We start from the raw sequence: 22,066 nt of genomic DNA on the forward strand, positions 1-22,066 counted from the left end.
TGTTTATTGTGGTGCTATTCACAATAGCAAAGACTGGGAACCAACCCAAATGTCCATCAATGATAGACTGGATTAAGAAAATGTGGCACATATACACCATGGAATACTATGCAGCCATAAAAAAGGATGAGTTCATGTCCTTTGCAGGGTCATGGATGAAGCTGGAAACCATCACTCTGAGCAAATTTTCACAAGGACAGAAAACCAAACACTGCATGTTCTCACTCATAGGTGGGAATTGATCAATGAGAACACCTGGACACAGGGCAGGGAACATCAAACACGGGGGACTGTCATGGGGTTGGGAGCAGGGAAAGGGATAGCATTAGGAGAAATACCTAATATAAATGACGAGTTAATGGGTGCAGCAAACCAACATGGCACATGTATACATAAGTAACAAAACTGCACGTTGTGCACAGGTATCCTAGAACTTAAAGTATAATTAAAAAAAAAAAAAAAAGAAGTCTTTGCTTTAGAATGTTTGTCAGACCAGCAGTCTCCTGAAATACTGATCTACTCCTTACAGGCCATTAACCCAGCTAGATATTTTTTCTTCTTCTTCTTCTTCTTCTTTTTTTTTTTTTTTTTTTTTTTAGAGAGAGGGTTGCCCAGGCTGATGTGCAGTGGCACAATTATAACGATCCTTCCTCCTTAGCCTCCCCCAGCTAAACATTTCTAATTGGCTAGAGAAGAAAAAGCTAGTTTGAATGACCAGGCTCTTTCCTAATTTCTCATTCCTAAAGATATCGAGGAAAGAAGAAGAGATGTCTTGACATGTCTGTACATTACCATGATCAGTTTCTCCACAGAGCTAAATTTGACTGGTCATTTTTGGAAACATAATATTATTTATTCATTTACAAAACCACAGATCCCTGTCTGCAGTTCTGTTCTTGTATCATTAGCCCTCTCCACTGGATGGAATTATCTGCTACATAATTGCATTCTCAGACTCCTCCATGCTTGGATCCCTGATGTGATTGACCATAATGACTCCTCTGGTGCCCGCTGGTATATTTACACAAGCCAATAAGAGATGCAGCAAATCACTCAATATGATATCTGGTTTTAGGCACTGCATCTGGGATATAGCACATCATCCTTAAAAACTGTAAAGAAACCTAGAAATGTAAGAAATCCAGGATGAGGTGAGATCCATCAGTCTATTTCAGTTTCTTTGTTATTTTTTAATCTTTGAATATTCCCCACTTCATGAAGTCATCTTAAATATTTCCTCGAAAAAAATCTATGGAAAAGAAAATAAGAAGGAAAGCTGAAAAACATTCAAATGAACTTCCAATTGACAAAAGGCAATAATGAGAACAGATATTTAGACCTCACTGTAGACAAACTACTGAGAGGGAAGAATTTAGAACAGTTAAGACACATTGCTGTTTTTTAAAGAGCTTCATTTGCTTTCCTTGACTTAATTTATTTTAACATGTAAGCTGTATCATCTATTTCGGGACTAACAATTCTTTAGTTTGTGGAAGCAGTATTTCATCACAGCATTTCAAGGCCTTACACACTTAAACTCTAAGGACATACCATACATACCAGATAAGTGCAAAATGGAACAATGTAGGGCTCAATTTTCTTTGACAAAGTAGATATACCCATTTAAGTAGCAATTAGATCAAGCAATAAGACATTACTAGCACCCTAGAACGCCTACCCAAGCCAAGGAGCTACTGTCCCTCAACAGGTAACCAGTGACCTCTAACACCAGAGATTTACTTCACCTGTTTCTGAACTCTTCTTAGACTCATCAATTTGTGTTCTTTTGTGCATGACGTCTTTGCTTGACATTATATTTCTTTGATTTTCCCATGCCATTACATTTGCTTGTTCTCATTGCTTTGAAGGGTTCCATTGTGGAAGCTATAGTACTTTTTACGCATTTTATTATGGATGGACATTTGGATTGCTTCCAGCTTGGAGCTACTGTGGATAGTATTGTTATGGACACTCTAGTACAAGTCTTTTATGCACAGCCTGGCCAATTATTTTGGTTATATAGATAGGAGTGAGTTTGCTTACATATGTTTAGCTTTACTAAATATTGTCAAAGAGTTTTCAAAGTGGTTGTATTTGCACTTTTACCAGCAGTACGTGAAACTTCCAGTTGTTCCATATCCTTACCAATACTTCGTATTATCTACCTTTTTAGCATAGACTTTCTGGTGGTCTGAAATAATCTCTTAGGTTTAATGGCATTTTCTTGACAACTGTTGAAACTGAAAACCTTTCCTTGTGTTTTTGAATTTTAATTGACACTAATAATTGTACCTATTTATGGGGTACAAAGTGATATTTCAATACATATACAAAACCTGTAATGATCAAACCAGAGTAACTGACATTATCCATCACCTCAAACATTTATTATTTATTTGTGTTCAGAACTTTCAAAATCCTCTGTTCTAGCTATTTGGAAATGTACAATAAATTATTAATGATAGTCACCTTACAGTGCTAATGAACAGTAGAACTTATTCCACCTATCTAGCTGTAATTTTGTGTCTATTAACCAATCTCTCCTTATCACTCTTATCACCCTTCTCAGCCTTTAGTAATTACTACTCTATTTCTCCAAGCTCAACTTTTTTAGTTCTCATATATGGATAAGAACATGTAGTCTTTCTTTCTGTGCCTGACTTCTTCCATTTCATATTATGTTTTCTAGGCTCATCCATGTTTCCACAAATAACATAATGTCATTTTTTTCTGTGGCTGAATAGTATTCCACTGTATATATATACACCACATTTTCTTTAGTTGTTCACCTATTGGTAGATTTAGGTTGATTTCATACCCAGTGCTGCAATAAACATAGATGCAGAGAGATCTCTAATATACTGATTTCCTTTCCATTGGATAGACACCTAGTTGTATGATTGCTGGATCATATGGTAGTTTTATTTTCAGTTTTTTTGAGAAACCTCCATACTGTTATCCATAATGGCTTTACTACTTTACATTTCCACCAACCACGTAAAAGATTTCTGTTTTCTCCACATCCTTGCTGGCATTTGTTATTTTTTGTCTTTTTGATATAGCCATTTTAACTGGGGTGAGATGATATCTCACTGTGGATTTGACTTGCATTCGCCTGGTAATTAGTGATGTTCATCATTTTTTCATATATTTGTTGGCCATTTGCATGTCTTCTTTTGAGAAATGTCTATTGAGATCCTTTACCCATTTTTTAAAAATAGGATTGTTTGGTTTTTTGCTATTAAGTTGTTTGAGTTCCCCTTATATTCTAAATATTAATCTCTTGTCAAAGGAAGAGTTTGCAAATATTTCCCCCCATCCTGCAGGTTGTCTCTTAGCTCTGTTGAATGTTTGCTGTGCAAAAGGCTTTAATTTGATATAATTCCATTTGTCCATGTTTGCTTTTGTTGCCCATGCTTTTGAAGTATTAACCATGAAAACTTTGCCCAGGTCAATGTCCTAAAACATATTCTCTGTTTTCTTCTGGTAGTTTTATAGTGTTTGAAATTAACGTATTTAATCCATTTTAAGTTGATTTTTATATATAGTGAAAGACAGAGGTCTAGTTTCATTATTCTGCATGTGGATATTCAGTTTTCCCAGCATCATATGTTAAAGAGGGTATCCTTTCCCCAGTTTATGTTCTTCATACCTTTGTCAAAAATCAGTTGACCATAAATACATAAATTTATTTCTGGGTTCTCTATTCTGTTCCATTAGTCTATATGTGTGTTTTTATACCAGTACCATGCTTTTCTGATAAATATGGCTTTAGAGTATATTTTGAATTCAACCAGTGTTATGTCTCCAGCATTGTTTTTGTTTATTTATTGTTTTGGGTTTTTGTTTTGTTTGCTTAGAATTGCTTCAATTATTTGGCATCTTTCATGGTTCCTTACAAATTCTAGAATTGTTTTTCTATTTCTGTTAAGAATATCATTGGAATCTTGGTAGATATTCCGTTGAATCTGTAGATTGCTTTGGGTAATATGGTTATTCTGACAATATTGTTCTTCCAATCTATGAACATGAAATGTCTTTTATCTTTTTCGTGTGTCTTCCTTGATTTCTTTCATCAACGTATTATAGTTTTTATTGGTAGAGATATTTCACCTCCTTGGTGAAATTTATTTCTAGGTATTCTTTTTTGTAGTCATTTTAAATAAAGTTGCTTTCACAATTTTTTGCAGCCAGTTTCTTATTACCATATAGAAATACTACTGATTCTGATTTTTGTGTATTGATTTTTGTATCCTGTGATTTTACTCAATTTATTTATCAATTCTAAGGGTTTTCTGGTAAAGTCTTCTAGTTTTTCTCTGTATAAAATCACCTCTTCCACTAACAGGGACAACCTGACTTTCTTTCCCAATTTGGATATCCTTTATCTCTTCTCTTGCCTAATTGCCCTGGCTATGACTTACGGTAATATGTTAAATAAGGTGGAAGTGGGCATCCTTGTCCTATTCCAGTCCTTAGAGGTAAAGCTTTCAACTTTCCCCATTCAGTAGGATGTTAGCTGTGGTTTTGCGATATATGGTCTTTATTTTATTGAGGTACGTTCCTACCATATCTAATTTTTTGAAAGTTTTTATCATAAAGGGATGTCAAATTTTATGAAATGTTTTTTCTGTATTCATTGAGATGATTATATGATTTTTGTCCTTTATTCTGTTGATGTGACTTATCACATTTTTTGATTTATGTATGTTGAACCATTTTTGCAGCCCTGGGATAAATCCCATTTGATCATTATGTACACTCTTTTTATTGTACTATTGGATTTGGTTTGCCAGCATTTTGTTGAGGATTTTTATACCTATGCTTATCAGGAATAATGTCCTGTAGTTTTATTTTTCTGTTGTGCCTCTTTCTGGTTTTGATCTTAGGATAATGCTGGCCTCATAAAATTAGCTTGGAAGACTTTCCTTTCTTCATTATTTTAGAATACTTTGAATAGAATTGGTTTTAGTTCTTCTTTAAAAGCTTGGTAGAATTCAGCAGTAAAGCCATCCAATCCTGAGCTTTTCTTTGTTGGAAGACTTTTTGTTACTGACTCAATCTCATTACTTGTTATTTGTCTGTTTATGTTTTCTATTTCTTCTTGGTTCATTCTTGGTAGGTTATATGTTTGCAGAAATTTATCTGTTTCTGCTAGGTTTTCCAATTCTTTGGTATATAGTTGTTTATAATAGTCTCTAACAATCCTTCTTAGTTCTGTGGTATCAACTGTAAAGTCTCCTTTTTTATTTCTGATTTTGTTTATTTGGCTCTTCTGTCTTTTATTAGTCTAATGGTTTGTTGATTTTATCTTTGAAAAAAAACCAACTTTTTGTTTCATTGATCTTTTGCATTTTTTTAAAGTATCTATTTCATTTACTTCTGTTCTGATCTTAATTATTTCTTTTCTTCTACTAATTTGGGGTTTGGTTTGTTCTTGCTTTTCCAAGTCTTTGAGATGCATTATTAGGCTCTTTATTTGAAATCTTTCTACTTTTTTGATTTATGTTTTTATTGCTATAAAATTCCCTCTTAGTACCACTTTTGTTGTATCCTATAGGTTTTGGTATTTTGTGTTTTTAAAACTTCCTTCTTAATTTTTGTACTGACATATTGGTAATTCAGAGGCATGTTGTGTAATTTCCATGTATTTGTACAGTTTTCAAATTTCCCCTTATTAATTTCTAGTTTTATTGTAATCTGAAAGAGTATTTGATACAATTTTGATTTAAAAAAATATTGAGACTTGTTTATTGGCCTAACATATTGTCTGTCCTAGAGAATGTTCCATGTGCTGATGAGAAGAATATGTATTCAGCAGCTGTTGGATAAAATACTCTGTAAATATCAGTTAGATTTATTTGATCTATAGTGCAGTCTAAGTCTGATGTTTCTTTATTTTCTGTCTAGATCACTTGTCCAATGCTGAGAATAAGGTGTTGAAGTCTTCAACTATTATTATATTGTGGTATATCTCTGCCTTTAGCACTAATAATATTTGCTTTATATGTATATGGGTGCTCCAGTGTTGGGTGCATATATATTTACAGTTATTGTATTTTCTTCCTGAACTGATTGCTTTTTCATTATATAATGACATTTCATTATATAAATGGCACTCTTTGTGTTTTTTTATATTTTTTGACTTAAAGTCTATTGTATCTGATATGAGGATAGCTTCTCCTCACTTTTAGTTTTGATTTGCATGGAATATCTTTTTCCAGCTCTTTACTTTTAGTCTATGAGTGTCTTTACAGGTGAAATGAGTTTCTTATAGGCAGTATATACTGGAGTATTGTTGTTATTGTTTTTAATCCTTTCAGCTAGTCTATATTATTTAATAGGGAATTTAAACTACTTAAATTCTAGGTTGTTATTGATAGGTGTAGACTTACTCCTGTCATTTTGTTAACTGTTTTCTGGTTGTTTCTGGTTGTTTAAAATATCCTATTTTCATTTCTCCCTTTCTTTCTGTTTACCTTTAGGGTTTGATGGTTTTTTGTAGTGGTAAGGTTTGATTCCTTTCTCTTTCTCAGTTGTATATCTGTTTTACCAGTGAGTTTTATTCTTTTGCATGTTTTCATGATGGTAGTTATCATCCTTTTGCTTTCAGATGTAGGACTCCCCTAAGCATTTCTTGTAGGGCTGGTCTAATTGTGATGAATTCCCTCAGTTTTTGCCTATCTGGAAATACTATTTCTATTTCAGTTTCAAGGAATAGCTTTGTTGGGTATAGTATTCTTGGCTGCCAGGGTTTTCTTTCTTGGCCTTTAAAGTTTCTGCTGAGACATCTGCTGTTAGTCAGATGGGGATTCCCTTATATATGATTTAATGCTTTTCTCTTGCTGTTTTTAAAATTCTCTTTGTCTTTGACTTTTGACAGTTTGACTCTAATGTGCCTCAAAGAGGATTCAAAGGCATTTTTGAGCTTTATAGATCTAGATGTTCATACCTCTCCCAAGACATGGGAAGTTTTCTGCTGCTATTTCATTAAATAAGTTTTCTATGCATTTTCCTATCTCTTCTGCAATTCAAATGCAAATGTGAATATTTGTTCTCTTAACGCTCTCCCATAAGTCCTGTTGGCTTTCTTCAATTTTCTCTTCTTCCTCCTCCTCTTCTTCTTCCTCTTCTTCTTTTTCCTCTGCTTCTTCCTCTTTCTCTTCTTCTATCTCTTCCTCTTCTTTATCTGTGTTATTTCAAAAGATCTGTCTTCAAGTTTAGAAATTCTTACTTCTGCCTAGTCTATTGTCAAAGCTCTATTCCATTTTAAAATATTATTAATTGAAATCTTCAGTTCCAAGAGTTCTGTTTAATTCTTCTTTTATAATAGGTATCTCTTTGTTGAATTTCTCATTAAGATCCTGAATGGTTTTTCTGATTTCATTGAATTGTTCATCTGTATTTCACTGAGTTTCCTTAAGATTATTTTCAATTCCTTTTCTGGAATTTCATAAATTTTATTTTCTTTGGGGTTTCTTGCTAGAGAATTATTGTGTTCCCTTGGAGATGTCATGTTTCCTTGTTTTGTCATCTTTCTCGTGTGGTGTAACAGTCACTTCTTTTATGAAGTAGCTTTCATAGGGAAATACCTTTTCCTGTATATGTGCCCTATAGCATTTGTTGGGTAGTATGCTTTGACATTGGTTCTGGCTGGGCACAGGAGTGTAGTTTCCAACAGTATCAGACTCCAGACAAGTGGACTTCTGACCCTTTTCATATGGGTGAGATGCACAGAAGCTCTGATGCTGGGTGGGGTTGCTGGCAGCAGCAGGCCCAGGTGGGTCAGTTCTTAGGCTCCTGGGTTGCAGGACATGGGCACTCAGCAGCTCCACTACTGAAGTGGGCAAGATTGGTGGTTGTGGGCCCCAGGCAAGCTGGCCCTTGGGCCCCTGGGGGTGGTATGTGGATGCTTAGTGGCAGAGTGTGTGAGGTTGTCAGTGAAGACAGGCCCCAGGCTCTCAGCTCTCAGGCCCTAGAGAGTGCATATATTGGCTCCCTCTATCTTTGAGGTTGCCTCCCTGCTGTGCTGGACAACCCCAAGGTGCCAGGTGCTATGTGGGCTCAGGTGCCAGGTTTATGGCTGCATTGCTGAGTCCAACAGAGGTGTGCCCCTGCAGCCTTTTGTGGGTGTAGTAGGATAATGTCAGTACTCCAGAGATGTGGAGACACAGGGGCTATTGGGCCCCTGGGCAGAATGCCTTACATATATTAACCTTTTGGGTAACTCTTTTTGGTCAACTGCCTGTTCAAGTCTTTTGCCCATTTTTCTATTAGGTCATGTAAATTTTCTCTTATTAATTTGTTGAAGTTATTATATATCTGGTTCCTAATCTTTTAATTATGTTCTATAAATATCTTCTACTTTTTCACCCTTAAGTGGTATTTTTGGATAGACATTATTTAAATATGATTCAAATTACTATTTTTGTTTTTATAAGAGCACTTTCTGTGTTCTAGACCTACTCTAGGTCAAGGAATATTGTTTTATTTTTCTAAAATTTTTATCTTTTCCTTTTTAAGTTTTATCTTTCACATTTGGACCCATAATCAATCTAGAATTGAGGCTCTTTGTATGTTTGTGTGTGCTTGCAGTAAAGTGCTGGTCAAGATTCACTATATGCTATATAGATGTCTAATTCCACACAAATTTTGTTCTAGTTACTTAGACCATTTCTCCACTGAACTATATAAATTATAACTCATTTTTCCTATCATTTTGCACAAAGGATATTTTCAGAAATTGAATCACATTTTACTTATTTTTATACTTTATATTTTGTAACCTAGATTTTATATCAGTTTGTCATAAACCTCATTAGAATATAGATCTGCATTACTATTTTTTATAACCATATAATATTCTATTGGATGGCTGTACAATAATTTATTTAATCCATCTTCTATCAATTGATATTTAAATTGGTCCAAATCCTTCAGTAAAATAATCAGTGCTATCAAGGTGATCTGTGAATATATAGTTTTGCATATTTATTAAAACACTTATTTTTAATACAACCAAGAATTAGGATATCCACATTTTCAGGCTTTTAATCAGAAGCAGCTATATATACTGTGAATCTAATGAAGCTTAACCTTCAGGGTCCTTCATTTACTCAGGCTCTTTTCACATTCCTGTGCCAAATTTCTTATTTATAATTTTGTGTCCTTTAGCAGTGATTAAGAGTGGTCATTTTCCGCCATCTTTGCCCCATGCGGCATCATCAACTGAAGGTATCATTTACAGGGTCCATTGTGGCTTTGGGTGTAGGCTACCTTGGGCTTGTTAAGTCCACCGATTACTTTTCCCTGCGCTTATTGTCCAACTACTAATTTGTTAATGGGAAGAAGAACTTAGCTTGCCCAGTTATACAGTGTGCCTCTCTAAAGGACTTCTGGTGACATTTTGTACAGATCTTTTCATAATAACAAAGAATGTCATCCATTTCAATCCCATTAAGAAGGAAATAGTGAGTACATGCTTGTCATTGTGTTGCAAGGAAATAACAGTATTCAGAGGTGTATGTGTGACAGTGTAAATAGCAAAACTTTAAAAAATACAATTTATTTTTCAGAATTCAAGTGATCTGAGCTTGATTTAAAATGAAAGTTAAAGTCAAACTACCATACCATCTGCTTATGTTGCAGCTTTATGTCTTTACCCATAAATTTTCACTATAAATTTTTTCTTCTCAGGCAGATAAAAATATGAGAAAAGGAGAAATAAGAGTATCTAGCCTGTTTTTGCTGAGAGGTGTGATAAATACAGTATAATCTGATCTGCTTTTCTGTTTAAATCATTAAAATTTTTATCTAATCGCAGTCACTGGGTAATCATAAGAAATGAGTGATAGAACTGCTCTCTGCCCCATTTAAAACATATACTCTAACTACCCTTCACTTAAAACTTAGAGAAAAAATAATTTAAATTTTGGAAGCCCTATTAATAAAAAGGATACTGTGGGAGTCATTCACTTGGAACATTAATACAAAACCTACTTGATTTATAAAGCATTCCAATTCGTGTTCTCCCTCATACTTATCAAAACTTTTATTTCCAGTTGGTGGCTTTTTTTTTTCTTTTAAATGCCCTTTTCCTCTTTGAGTTTATACACACCACTCTTTAACAGAACAGCTTGTTGGCCATTTGTGCAAGAAGTAAAAAATGCTTTCATGAATACAAGTTACTCATTTTTTGATGTAGAGTTTGACTTTGACCATAACTTTAGGTAATCATTGCAGTCAACAGATGTTAGAGGGTGCCGTCCATCAGGATGAACAAACCCACGCAGTCAGATTAAGTGAAGGCATCTGGAAACAGCACAATTGAGAATAGGTTTCATGACACCTGGCAAGCAGCCTTCTTTTCTTGTAACACCTAGAAGTTTCTAAGTAAAGAGGGCATTGGCTGATAAGTTTTGTAGAAATGTCACCCAATATTAGGAGAAATGATTTCCTTTCAGAACAAAGACCAAAATGATAAAACAACTCAAATGGAGAATGATATAAATAAATAAATAAAACCCTAAGTTTTTAGGGGACCTCTTTTGAAGGTGGATTTTTTTTCTTGTCAGCTGAATATTTCCTAAATTCTGTTTTCCATTTTCATAGCCAAATCTACTTATATGGATAGCTTCACTGAACAGGCACTTCTCTGGGCTGGGGATGGCATAGAAAAGAACTAGAAAGGCCCTAAATTACATCATTTCCTTCCACCATAAGAATTTTTTAAAAATATTCCTGAAAACACTGCATGTTCAATTCCATCCAAGTCCTGAGGGTTCTTGATTATTTTTAAAAGGTGTTACTGTGAGATATTTCAAACATGCTGGTAAGAACGAATAAAATTATAAGGAATACCCATGCATTCTCCAGTCAACACTGTTATTTCATTACTTCATTAAAGAATTAGACAAAATATAATTGAGCTCCTCTTGTGAATTCCTCTCTCATTCACATATGCTTTTACAATTTTATTATTTTATATTCATAAACATTAACTATTGTTCTGATATTTTAAAACACTATGTATAGGGTATATTGTACTTCTATTTTGTAACTTGGTCAGATTTTTCAATGTTGAATGATTATGTAATAATCTACACTATTTATTCATTCTTCTATTAACAGACATTTAGGCTTCCAATATTTTGCTCTCACAGGTGTGTATAAGAGAGGAGATGGAATTGCTCAGATGATAGGTATGAGCATCTAAACTTCAGAAATGTTGCCAAATTGGAAATATAGCTGAACAATGGGGTTATACCAATTTTTCCTCCTTATCTCTTAGATAGTTTCTACTGTTTCTATTTGAAAGTCAGCTATTACTAGTCTTCTTATTTATCCTTTGGAAGTACCACGTCTTTTTTTTTTCCTCTGGGTGCTTTTAAGGTTTTCTCTTGTCCTTTTGTTTTCAACAATTTAATGATACTAAGTCCCAGAGTGGTGGTTTTTATTTATCCAGTATAGGATTCACTGAACTTATGGAATCTTTGAGTTGAGGTCTTTCACCAGTTTTGAAGCATTCTTTGTCATTATCTCTTTAGCCTTTTGTCTAGTCACCCAGCATCCCATATGTACTCCAGAACAAACTGTCTCATGGGGAAAACCAGCCAGATCTCCACAAATTTCCAATCCATCCGCCAGGATCAAGCACTCATAAAAGTCCTCAAATTTGTTCTTTCCTCTAGTAGAGTCACTGTGTTTGGATTAAGCCGTACCCTGTCTGCAGCCCAAATCAGCAAATATCCCAGGAGAATAAATGACTGGTCAGCTCGGGTCTGAAAGTTTTCCCCACCCCTGAATTCCAAGTTATCTAGTCTTTGTTACTTCTATAGCTCCCCAGTATCTTTAACTATACGACTTTGGTAACTTATCTAGCTTTTTCTAGTTTTTGCACTGGGAGTGTTGATCTGCTACGAGTTATATCATCCTACCTGGAAGCAAAATCATTCACTACATTGCCTAAAATTTGACAGATCCGAAAGTTGGCATAAACACTTTACAACTGCCTTTGATGGCTCCTGCCATCAAAACCAGAAGCTAATCTCGACAATTGAATATTATGAAAAAAAATAATAAACTGGGCTTTAATCAAAATTTTAAACTTTATTTTTTTAGAAGCCTCCTTAAAAAACAAGGAAAAGGTAAGCCACAGACTGGGGTAAAATATTTCCAGTAACTACATCTAACAAAAGGTCCATATCTAAGATTTATATTTAATCTATAAAGACAACTAAGAGGACAAACTCCATTTTTTTAAATGGGGAAAGGTTTTGAACAGATATACAAATGACAAATATGCATTCGAATAAGGGCTCAACATTATTATTCATCAAGTAAAACCACAATGAGTAACACTACAAGCTCACCAGAATGGCCAAAATTTAAAAACTAACACCACCAAATGTTGGCCATGATATGCAGCCACTTGAACCCTTTATTATAGCTCATGGGAGTGTAAAATCATGCAAATACTTTGGAAAAAGACTGAGATGTTTCTCTTAAAAGTAAACACAAGACTGACCTGGAACCAAGCAATTCTACACCTAAGGCATTTACCCAAGAGAAATGAAAGCCTATGTCTACACAAAACTTGTACATGAATGTTCATAAAGCTTTATCCTAATAGCCTCAAACTAGAAACAACACAAACATCATCAATAGGTGAATAAATAAATGAGATATAATCCCCTTTAAAAGAGTTACATGGGCCGGGCATGGTAGCTCACACCTGTAATCCCAGCACTTTGGGAGGCCGAGGCAGGCAGATCACGAGCTCAGGAGTTCAAGACCAGCCTGGCTAACATGGTGAAACCCCGTCTCTACTAAAATACAAAAATTAGCTGGGTGTGGTGGTGCGTGCCTGTAATCCCAGCTACTCAGGAGGCTGAGGCAGGAGAATTGCTTGAACCCAGGAGGCGGAGGTTGCAGTGAGCCAAGATTGCGCCACTGCACTGCAGCCTGGGCAACAGAATAAGACTCCGTTTCATAATAATAATAATAATAATAATAATTACATGCTATATTTTTGAAACATCATTAATCAAATGACATCATCAAGATTTTTTCCTTTGGAGGAGTAAGGAAGAATCATTATTCATGCATTGAAATCATTTTGTTGTTGCAAATATCCATGATTCCAGATATTGTACTTGGTAATGGTTTAGATATACAACGATGAACAGATTGGGTGTGGTCACTGCCTTCACTTACAATCACATGACAAAACTTCTGAGTTTACAAAGACAAAAGTGTTTATGGACTGTTTATATTTGTGTGTTTGTTAAACAGCAAAGGGGATAGTGATTATTGATCTTGATGTAGCATCTGGAAATAAGTCTCTATTTAAGAATTTGCACTCCACTTAAGTTGGCCTAGGTGAACGTTTTATAGTTTGGGTAGAGAGATGATGGCCACTGAGAAGCTTGGAGCTTTGATGCTAATCTCTGCAGCTTCCTTTAACAAAACTTAGGGTCATTTGATCTTTTTGTGTTCTCATCCCTCCTTCTTTAAAAATAATCCCGATTTTAGGTGTGGGGTGTTAAAGGACCTTTAGCCTGATATAACCACCCACCTTGTATTTCTGACTTTAATAGCACTGGATTGCTTATAATCTGGGCAATTTCTCTGCTTATTTGGCTGCTCACTTCAGCTCACTTCAATTCCTTCTCTTCCTTACACTGCACATGTGTTTAGTTTTTTTTCCCCAGGCTTCCTTTGCTGTTTAACTGTACTTCATACATGCAGGTATCATCTCTTTGTGAAGGTTTTCAAATTAAGGAGGGTACCACTCCCCTCTGCCCACCTCTACATACCTCTGTGTGCCTAACTTCATTATATCAATGGATGAAAATCCCACAGCTGAAAATAGGCACTAAAGTACTTCACAATCTGAAGCTGGTCCAACAACATGCTCTAAAGGCTTATAAGTAGTTGCCCAAAAAGTTCCTATCACAATCAAAAACTCCACCTGCTATTTCTAATTCACAAAAACTGACTACTTGAGAGGAGAAGGGAGTCAAAGTCAGATGCCAAATACTTTCCTCAACAGTACAATCCCTTCCCATGTCCCCCCGCAAGGACTTCATCACACTCCACCATCCAAGTGAGAAAGGTTTTGAGACATCCATGCACAGAAAGAAGGCATGTATGAAATGAGGGAGAGACTGGCAATTCTTGCCCTGGTTGGATGTCTGCTTAGGCAATACACATGGTTTCTTTCTACTGAAGGGAAAAGAAATCTGGAGAAAGAAGGTGCAATCACTTAATTATCACAGTTTAAGCCACTTTACTATTAAATCGCCCAAGAGAGCTGCCTCCCAGCCAAGAGAGACACAGCTGGAGGTTGTGGGGTGGGCCACCAAGAATAGAAGCTGAGGGGGTGGAGGAGGGGGCTGAATCCAAATCTGACTCTGGGGTCAGCTGCTGCTCCCAAGTACCAGTTCTGTACCTCACGAGCTATGTGAGCTTGGGCAAAACATTTAATTTTTCTGAGTCTTAATTTTCCCATCTGTAAAAAGGGATAGTCTAAGTATTGATGTTATAGGATTTTAATGAAGCTTACACAAAATACTAGAAAAAAAAAAGATGATTCACACAGCACTTAGCATGAAATGAAAGCGTATTTAATGGTACTAAATATAATAATTGTGTTCTCTGCTTCTAAAACAGACTTTATCTCAGACCTTTATTGGAGTTGGATTCCTGAACCTTCTTTCCCTCTCCCCTCACTCCTGGCATGCCTCATCCAACCAGTGCCCAGCTTAGTTTCAATGTCTCGGTCTTTCTTATCCTATTGCTGTATATCCTACTGTAGTTTAATTAGCTATGTCTGCCTGTGTCCACATATCATTAAAGAGCTGAGTTTGGTAGTGCAAACATTTTTATCCTACTTTCTAGAATACTCTGAATTGTGTGATAAGAAAGTACTCTGGAAACTTGCAACAGCCAGACATTTAGCAAATCCCAGTGCCCATATTTTGTAAAGAAAATACACACCCTGAGTGTAGTGGTGCTGCAAAACTCATAAGACAGAGCACAGTAAAAATACTAAGAGGCTGAATATACCAATGGAAAATGGCTAGGCCATGTATAATAATAGAACTTTGACCTGCAATCTGCAGCAGCAGTCCAGGAAGCCAGGCTGTTCTAAGTCAGACTTGTAGGAAGCCAAATTGCTATCTCGTTACAATCCAGGAAGCCAAACAACAACCCCTGTAGCATTTGGCCCCAAACAACCAGGGCTTGATTAGTACCTGACAGCTTCCCTAATTGTCATCCCTGCTTACAACAAACCAAAGAAATCCAAATGTGCACCCCTAACCAAATAGATAGGATGCACTACCTCTTAGCTCACCTACAGCTTCCCTGTGTCAACAGCTTCCAATCAGGGCATACTTGAAGCCTGCCCTTGTTGCCTACTATAAAGTTTTCCCACTCTTCTGCCAACCTTTCAGCCTCTGCCAAATGCGAATGACAGTGGCTGACTCCTATACTACAGCAAGCTTTGAATAAATAGTCTGCTTGTCCTGATTTGGTCTCTGTTTATTTCCACAATATTTAAGTAGAAAATCTTATTTCAGTTTTATCTTAATGAAATTTGGCCACATATTAAGCTTTGGCTATGTGGTATCATGCATAATGGCTGGTCTCACTGTGGGGTACCACAGAGGCTTAAAGCTTAACCTTTGGCATCTCAAAGGCACCCAAAAGTGAAACACAGCTGAATAAGAAATATTAAGACCCCAGAGTACCTGCCGGGAAGGAATCAAATATTTAACAAGCTCTAAAAGTGAATGAGGACTTTGCCCTATTCTAACTAGGTTAACTCTAGGAGAAGATGACCTGGCTGATCTGTAAGGTAATTAGCAAGTGTCACATTAAAATTAGTTACACAGTCTGATGAACCATTGAGTCCCACTAACATCATAATAAATAGTCAACTCATTTTCTCTATTTTTATGTTACCCATAAACCCCAAATGTATTGGGAATTACTAAACTTTCTGTAACAATTTCTATTGGCTATTTTTCCCTAATCTCTATATAACATCATTTTGAAAATAATGGAAAGTTAGGCCAATCTATTATTTAATAAATAGAGTATTTGGGCCTATTAAGAAATGTTCAACTTTGTTCAAATAATTACCTCTATTTCTTTTATTTTAAGGCCAAAAGAACTAAGCTGTTTCAGAGGGCTAATTGGTATGAGCGAGAAGGGGAGACAGGAGACCAATCGTACCATAACGTGGAACTTGGAAGAGAATTACTCTTAAACTTTTTTTCAAAGTATGTTTTGACAATAATATCCCCAGGCTATAGAGCTAAATTGCTTTGTTCATTTATGAGGATCTGTGTCTCCTCAGTGTCTTTAACTCCCACAGGGGAACAGTAAAGCCAGAAATAGTGGTCATTATTAATCCCCTCTACAGTGGGGAGTTCAAAATAAGGCCTGATTGTCTTAGACAATAGTTTCATATATTAAGTTATTTTATACATGTATATAAAGAGAGAACGAGATTTAAATTTGTTCCATCTGCAGCCTCTTGTGCCTACACAGGGAGTGTCAGCGAGTGTAGGTGGCAGCTAACAGCACCTCCCTCTTACTCTTTAGGTCTCAAACTCTGCATGACCATCATTTCCTCCCAGAAGCCAATCTGCTTCCCCCCATCCTCCATCCCCTAACCCCACAAAGTTCTACCTCTCTTTCCCCCTTCCCCCACACTTTACATTGTTTCACTTTGGCATTTGTTTAGTATGACTGTATCTTTAACATTTGTTTCCCTAATAAAACTGTAAGCTCCATCATGGTAAACACCTAGCACAGTTCTGCTCACTTTTCCACAGTGCCAGGTTCTTAGAAGGGACTCAAATATCTTTTGAGTGAATAAATATATTAGTGCCTGTGGGGTGTGGCTGGAGTGGTAGAAGACTGAGACAAAGAAAACTAAACTTTTCTACTTCAAAAAGCAAGAACTGAGGAATTAATACAAGCCAAACAGCAAGGAGGCCCTGGTGCCCAGGTAATGGATTAAAAAAATGGTGGATGGGCAACATGGCAGTTGGCATGGGGGTGCAATGGAAGCCAGGGTGTTAGTTGAAACCACTTATATGAAATAAATAGCTCATGTTCAATTTGTTGGTTATTTGCTAGTTATGAATGATGGGAAGCCATTTCATATCATGAAAGGACCAGTAACATCCACTATCAACACAGTCTTGAGTGAGTAGAACCCAGCGAGAAAAAAGAACACAGAGGCCCAAACAGAACTGAGAGGAAACCTTAGGAATAAACTGGGGACAAATGTTTTTTCCTCACATCTCCAAATATACTAGAGAGAGGTGACCAGGGTCGATGCTAAGGCAAGTATGGTACAGAGGTACTACTTGTTAAAGTACAAAATCACTTTCATACTGGCTAGTAGAATCACTGATGTTGACCTTTTCCTCAGGATTTCTTGGAGGACTTGAGCCCCTTCCTGACTCACAGGGCAGACTCACAGCAATCACATAGAAGAGGGGGTCCAGGCCAGGTATCTATCTTTATTACTGCTCCAAGGGGCACCCATGAAGGGAAGACAGAGGCTAATATCTAGGTTTTACTCCGAAGCTGCCTCAGACCTTAGACCATAAAGAACAGAGTACCAGTGAGTTTCGGTGGTATTTCCACAATGCTTTTGTGTCCGGAATTGGTGGGTTCTTGGTCTCACTGACTTCAAGAATGAAGCCGCGGACCCTCTCAGTGAGTGTTACAGCTCTTAAGGTGGTGCACCTGGAGTTTGTTCCTTCTGATGTTCGGATGTGTTCGGAGTTTCTTCCTTCTGGTGGGTTCATGGTCTCGCTGGCTCAGGAGTGAAGCTGCAGACCTTGGCGGTGAGTGTTACAGCTCTTAAGGCAGCGCGTCTGGAGTGCGTCTGGAGTTGTTCATTCCTCCCGGTGGGCTTGTGGTCTCGCTGGCTTCAGAAGTGAAGCTGCAGACCTTCGTGGTGAGGGTTACAGCTCATAAAAGCAGTGTGGACCCAAAGAGTGAGCAGTAGTAGCAAGATTTATTGCAAAGAGCGAAAGAACAAAGCTTCCACATTGCAGAAGGGGACCCGAGCAGGTTTCCACTGCTGGCTGGGGCAGCCTGCTTTTATTCTCTTATCTGGCCCCACCCACATCCTGCTGATTGGTAGAGCTGAGTGGTCTGTTTTGACAGGGCGCTGATTGGTGCAGTTTACAATCCCTGAGCTAGACACAAAGGTTCTCCAGTCCCCACCAGATTAGTTAGATACGGAGTATCCACACAAAGGTTCTCCAAGGCCCCACCAGAGTAGCTAGATACAGAGTGTGGATTGGTGCATTCACAAACCCTGAGCTAGACACAGGGTGCTGATTGGTGTGTTTACAAACCTTGAGCTAGATAGAGTGCCGATTGGTGTATTTACAATCCCTGAGCTAGACATAAAGGTTCTCCAAGGCCCCACCAGACTCAGGAGCCCAGCTGGCTTCACCCAGTGGATCCCGCACCGGGGCTGCAGGTGGAGCTGCCTGCCAGTAATGTGGAGCTGCCTGCCAGTCCTGTGCCATGTGCTCACACTCCTCAGCCCTTGGGTGGTCCATGGGACTGGGCGCCATGGAGCTGGGGGTGGCGCTCGTCAGAGAGGCTCAGGCTGCACAAGCGCCCAGGGAAGCGGGGGAAGGCTCAGGCATGGCGGGCTGCAGTCCCGAGGCCTGCCCCGCCGGAAGGCAACTAAGGCCCAGCGAGAAATCCAGCGCAGCGCCAGTGAGCTGGCACTGCTGGGGGACCCAGTTCACCCTCCGCAGCCACTGGCCTGGGTGCTAAGTCCTTCATTCCCCGGGGCCGGCAGGGCTGGCGGGCTGCTCCCAGTGCAAGGCCCGCCAAGCCCACACCCACCCGGAACTCCAGCTGGCCCGCAAGCACCGCACGCAGCCCAGGTTCCCGCTCGTGCCTCTCCCTCCACACCTCCCTGCAAGCTGAGGGAGTGGGCTCTGGCCTTGGCCAGCCCAGAAAGGGGCTCCCACAGTACAGCGGTGGGCTGAAGGGCTCCTCAAGTGCCGCCAAAGTGGGAGCCCAGGCAGAGGAGGCTCCGAGCGAGCGAGGGCTGTGAGGACTGCCAGCACACTGTCACCTCTCACTTTCACTTGTTCCACTTTTAGAAATATTACCAATTGATCATCAATGTGATTGTGCAAGTTATCCTCCCACCTACAATGTATGAGTTTTTCTCCACATGCTCATTGTATGTCCATACAAAACAAAAATGAATGTCCATCACAGCTTGAAACATAAAGGCCCCAAACCAGAAACAACCCAAACATCCATGCACAGATGAATGAATAAATGAGATACATGACCTATACAAGGATTATATGTTGGATTTTTATTATGCTTTTATGATTATTCACATCTATCCTCAAGTATTTGAAGTTTATATCTAGAAGAAACTATCAAAACTTTTTCTAAAGTGGTAGTACTACTTTATACTCTAATGATGTATGAAAATTCAAGTAACTCAAAATAATTACCAAATTTTGTAGTGTTAAACTTTAATTTTTGTCATTCGGGTGGACATGTAGACATATCTAATTGCAGTTTTAACTTGCATTTTTGATAATGAATTAGGATACTGATAACTTTTCCATGTTCTCCCCTTTCCTTGTTTCTGTAAGTTGGGTTATTTGTCTTCTTACCATTGAGTTGTAATTCTTTATATACACTGGGCAAAAATCTTTTGCCAGATGTATTTTATATATGTAGTGTGTGTATACACACACACACACACACACATATACACACAAACACGAAAAATAGAAAGCAAAGGAAATTAGAAAATCTTAAAGGCATCCAGAGAAAAAAGACTCTGTATTTTCAAAGGAGAAACAATAAGTCTAAGAGCTGAATTTTTAGCAGAAATTATAAAAATATATATGTTACACACACATATATAGTAACATATATTTTTTATATATATATTACTGTATATACTCTATCTGAGTTTGGGGCTTCTCTTTTTATTTTGTCAAGGTGTCCTTTAAAGAGCAAAATTTTAAATGTTGGATTAAAGTTCCATGTATCATTTTGTTTTATAACTCTCAAATTTTGAGACTGATGTATTGTTTGCATGGGGACTTTAATCTCAGAGACAGTTGCAAAATGTTTATACTGTCCTTATACTAAAGATATCAACTCACAGATTCTGTGAGCTCAGTGATATCCATGCAGGATAAATAAGGAAAACCATGGCTGGATACACTATTTTCAAACTCTTGAAAAGCAAAAGAAAATGGAAAATCTTAAAAGCATCCAGAGAAAAAAGACTCACTGTTTTCAAAGGAGAAGCAATAAGTCTAAGAGCTGAATTTTTAACAGAAACTATGAAATCTAGAAGAAAACAGAATGGTGGCTTCTAAGTACTGAAGGGAAAAAAATCATGCTAGAATTCTATCTCCAAGAAAAGTATCCTTCAGATATTGGTATAAAATTGAGACAAAAGCACTGAGAATTCATTACCAGCAGACTTCTATTTCCAGAAATTATAAATGGAAGTTCTTTGGCTAAAGGAAATAATTCCAGATGGAAGCATGAAATAGTAGTGAGGAAGGAAGAGCAACATACAGGTAAAAAATTAGAGTAAGAGTGAAAGAATATTTACTGTTACAATATTAATCCTACTAGTGTCTTGTGTAGATTATAAAGTCTGATAAAATAAGTGGCATTCATAACTCAGTGGGCAGAAGGAGGATAGAGTTAAGTTCTCTTAAATTTTTTGCTTCGTTTGGAAAGTGATAAAAGTACTAATCTAAGATAAACTGTCACAAATCAAGGATGCATGTTGAAATCCAGGGTAACCACAGAAAGGATTACAAACAAATGTACAATTCAAAGCCAATAGGAGAGAAAAAAATAAAAATAGAATAGTCCTCTCAAAAAAGAAAGCCAACAGAAATAGCAGAATCAAACTGTGAATAGACCACAGAGGTCACCATAGCTAATAAAATATTGTATTTCTTTCTGCCAAAGTATGTAATCACAGTTCCTAATCCATTACCCACCTCATGGCCTGCATTCATCCCAGCCTGGTAGATGAGTGTTTTTATGCTGAACATGAAAAAGAGGATTCCTCTTTTTCAGACACTCAACTATAAACTTCATGGTCAGAGGCACCAATACTATGATAATCTTCTGGCCAAACTTTCCTCTCAGTATCCATTTTTAAGTGTTGATTATAGATAAAACAGGAAAGAGGAGAACAGAATAAAATAAACACACTGTATTAGTTAGGTCTCTTTAGTTTATGCTGCAATAACAACCCTGAAATCTTAGTGGTTCAAAAAAATAAAGGCTTATTTCTCACTCATGTAACATGACAATGGAAGTCAACATTAGCTCTCCTTCAAGTTGTCTTCATTTCTGATCCTAGCTGAAGGAGTAGCAAAAGGGTAAGAGAGATTACTGAACAAGGCCATAACTTAAAGTTTCTGCTCCAAAATGCACAGGTCACTTCTACTCACCTTTCATTGCAGAAGCAACTCCCATGGCCAAGACTGACATCCAAAATGTTAAGTATTGTTCTCCAGCAGGGTCAAGCCATATGGGGTGGTGTATTAGTTCGTTTTCACACTGCTATAAAGAACTACACAAGACTGGGTAATTTATAAAGGAAAGAAGTTTAAGTGATTCACACAGTTCCTCATGGCTAGGGAGGCCTCATGAAACTTACAATCATGGCAGAATGTGAGGGGGAAGCAAGGCATGTCTTACATGGTGGCAGGAGAGAGACAGAGCAAGGTGAAAAGTGCCACACTTTTAAACTATCAGATCTTGTGAGAACTCACTCACTATCATGAGAACAGCTTGGGGGAAACTGCCCTCGTGATCCAATCACTTCCCACCAGGTCCCTCCCTCAACATGTGGGGATTACAATCTGAGATGAGATTTGGGTGAGGACACAGTGCCAAACCACATCATTCCACCACTGGCCCCTCCCAAATATCATGTCCTTCTCACATTCCAAAACACAGTCATGCCTTCCTAACAGTTCCTCAAAGTCTTAACTCATTC

The 22,066-nt window shown here is 37.5% G+C and overlaps 1 long non-coding RNA gene across 1 annotated transcript in view; it reads right to left on the reverse strand.

Annotated features, from left to right (window-relative positions):
* The window catches only part of LOC112132751 (uncharacterized), a 71,448-nt gene that overhangs the window by 36,637 nt on the left and 12,745 nt on the right, over nt 1-22,066 (reverse strand). The window lies entirely within an intron of this gene.

The sequence above is a fragment of the Pongo abelii genome, chromosome 2, assembly GCF_028885655.2.
Source record: "Pongo abelii isolate AG06213 chromosome 2, NHGRI_mPonAbe1-v2.0_pri, whole genome shotgun sequence".
In the NCBI taxonomy this organism is placed as follows: Eukaryota; Metazoa; Chordata; class Mammalia; order Primates; family Hominidae; genus Pongo; species Pongo abelii.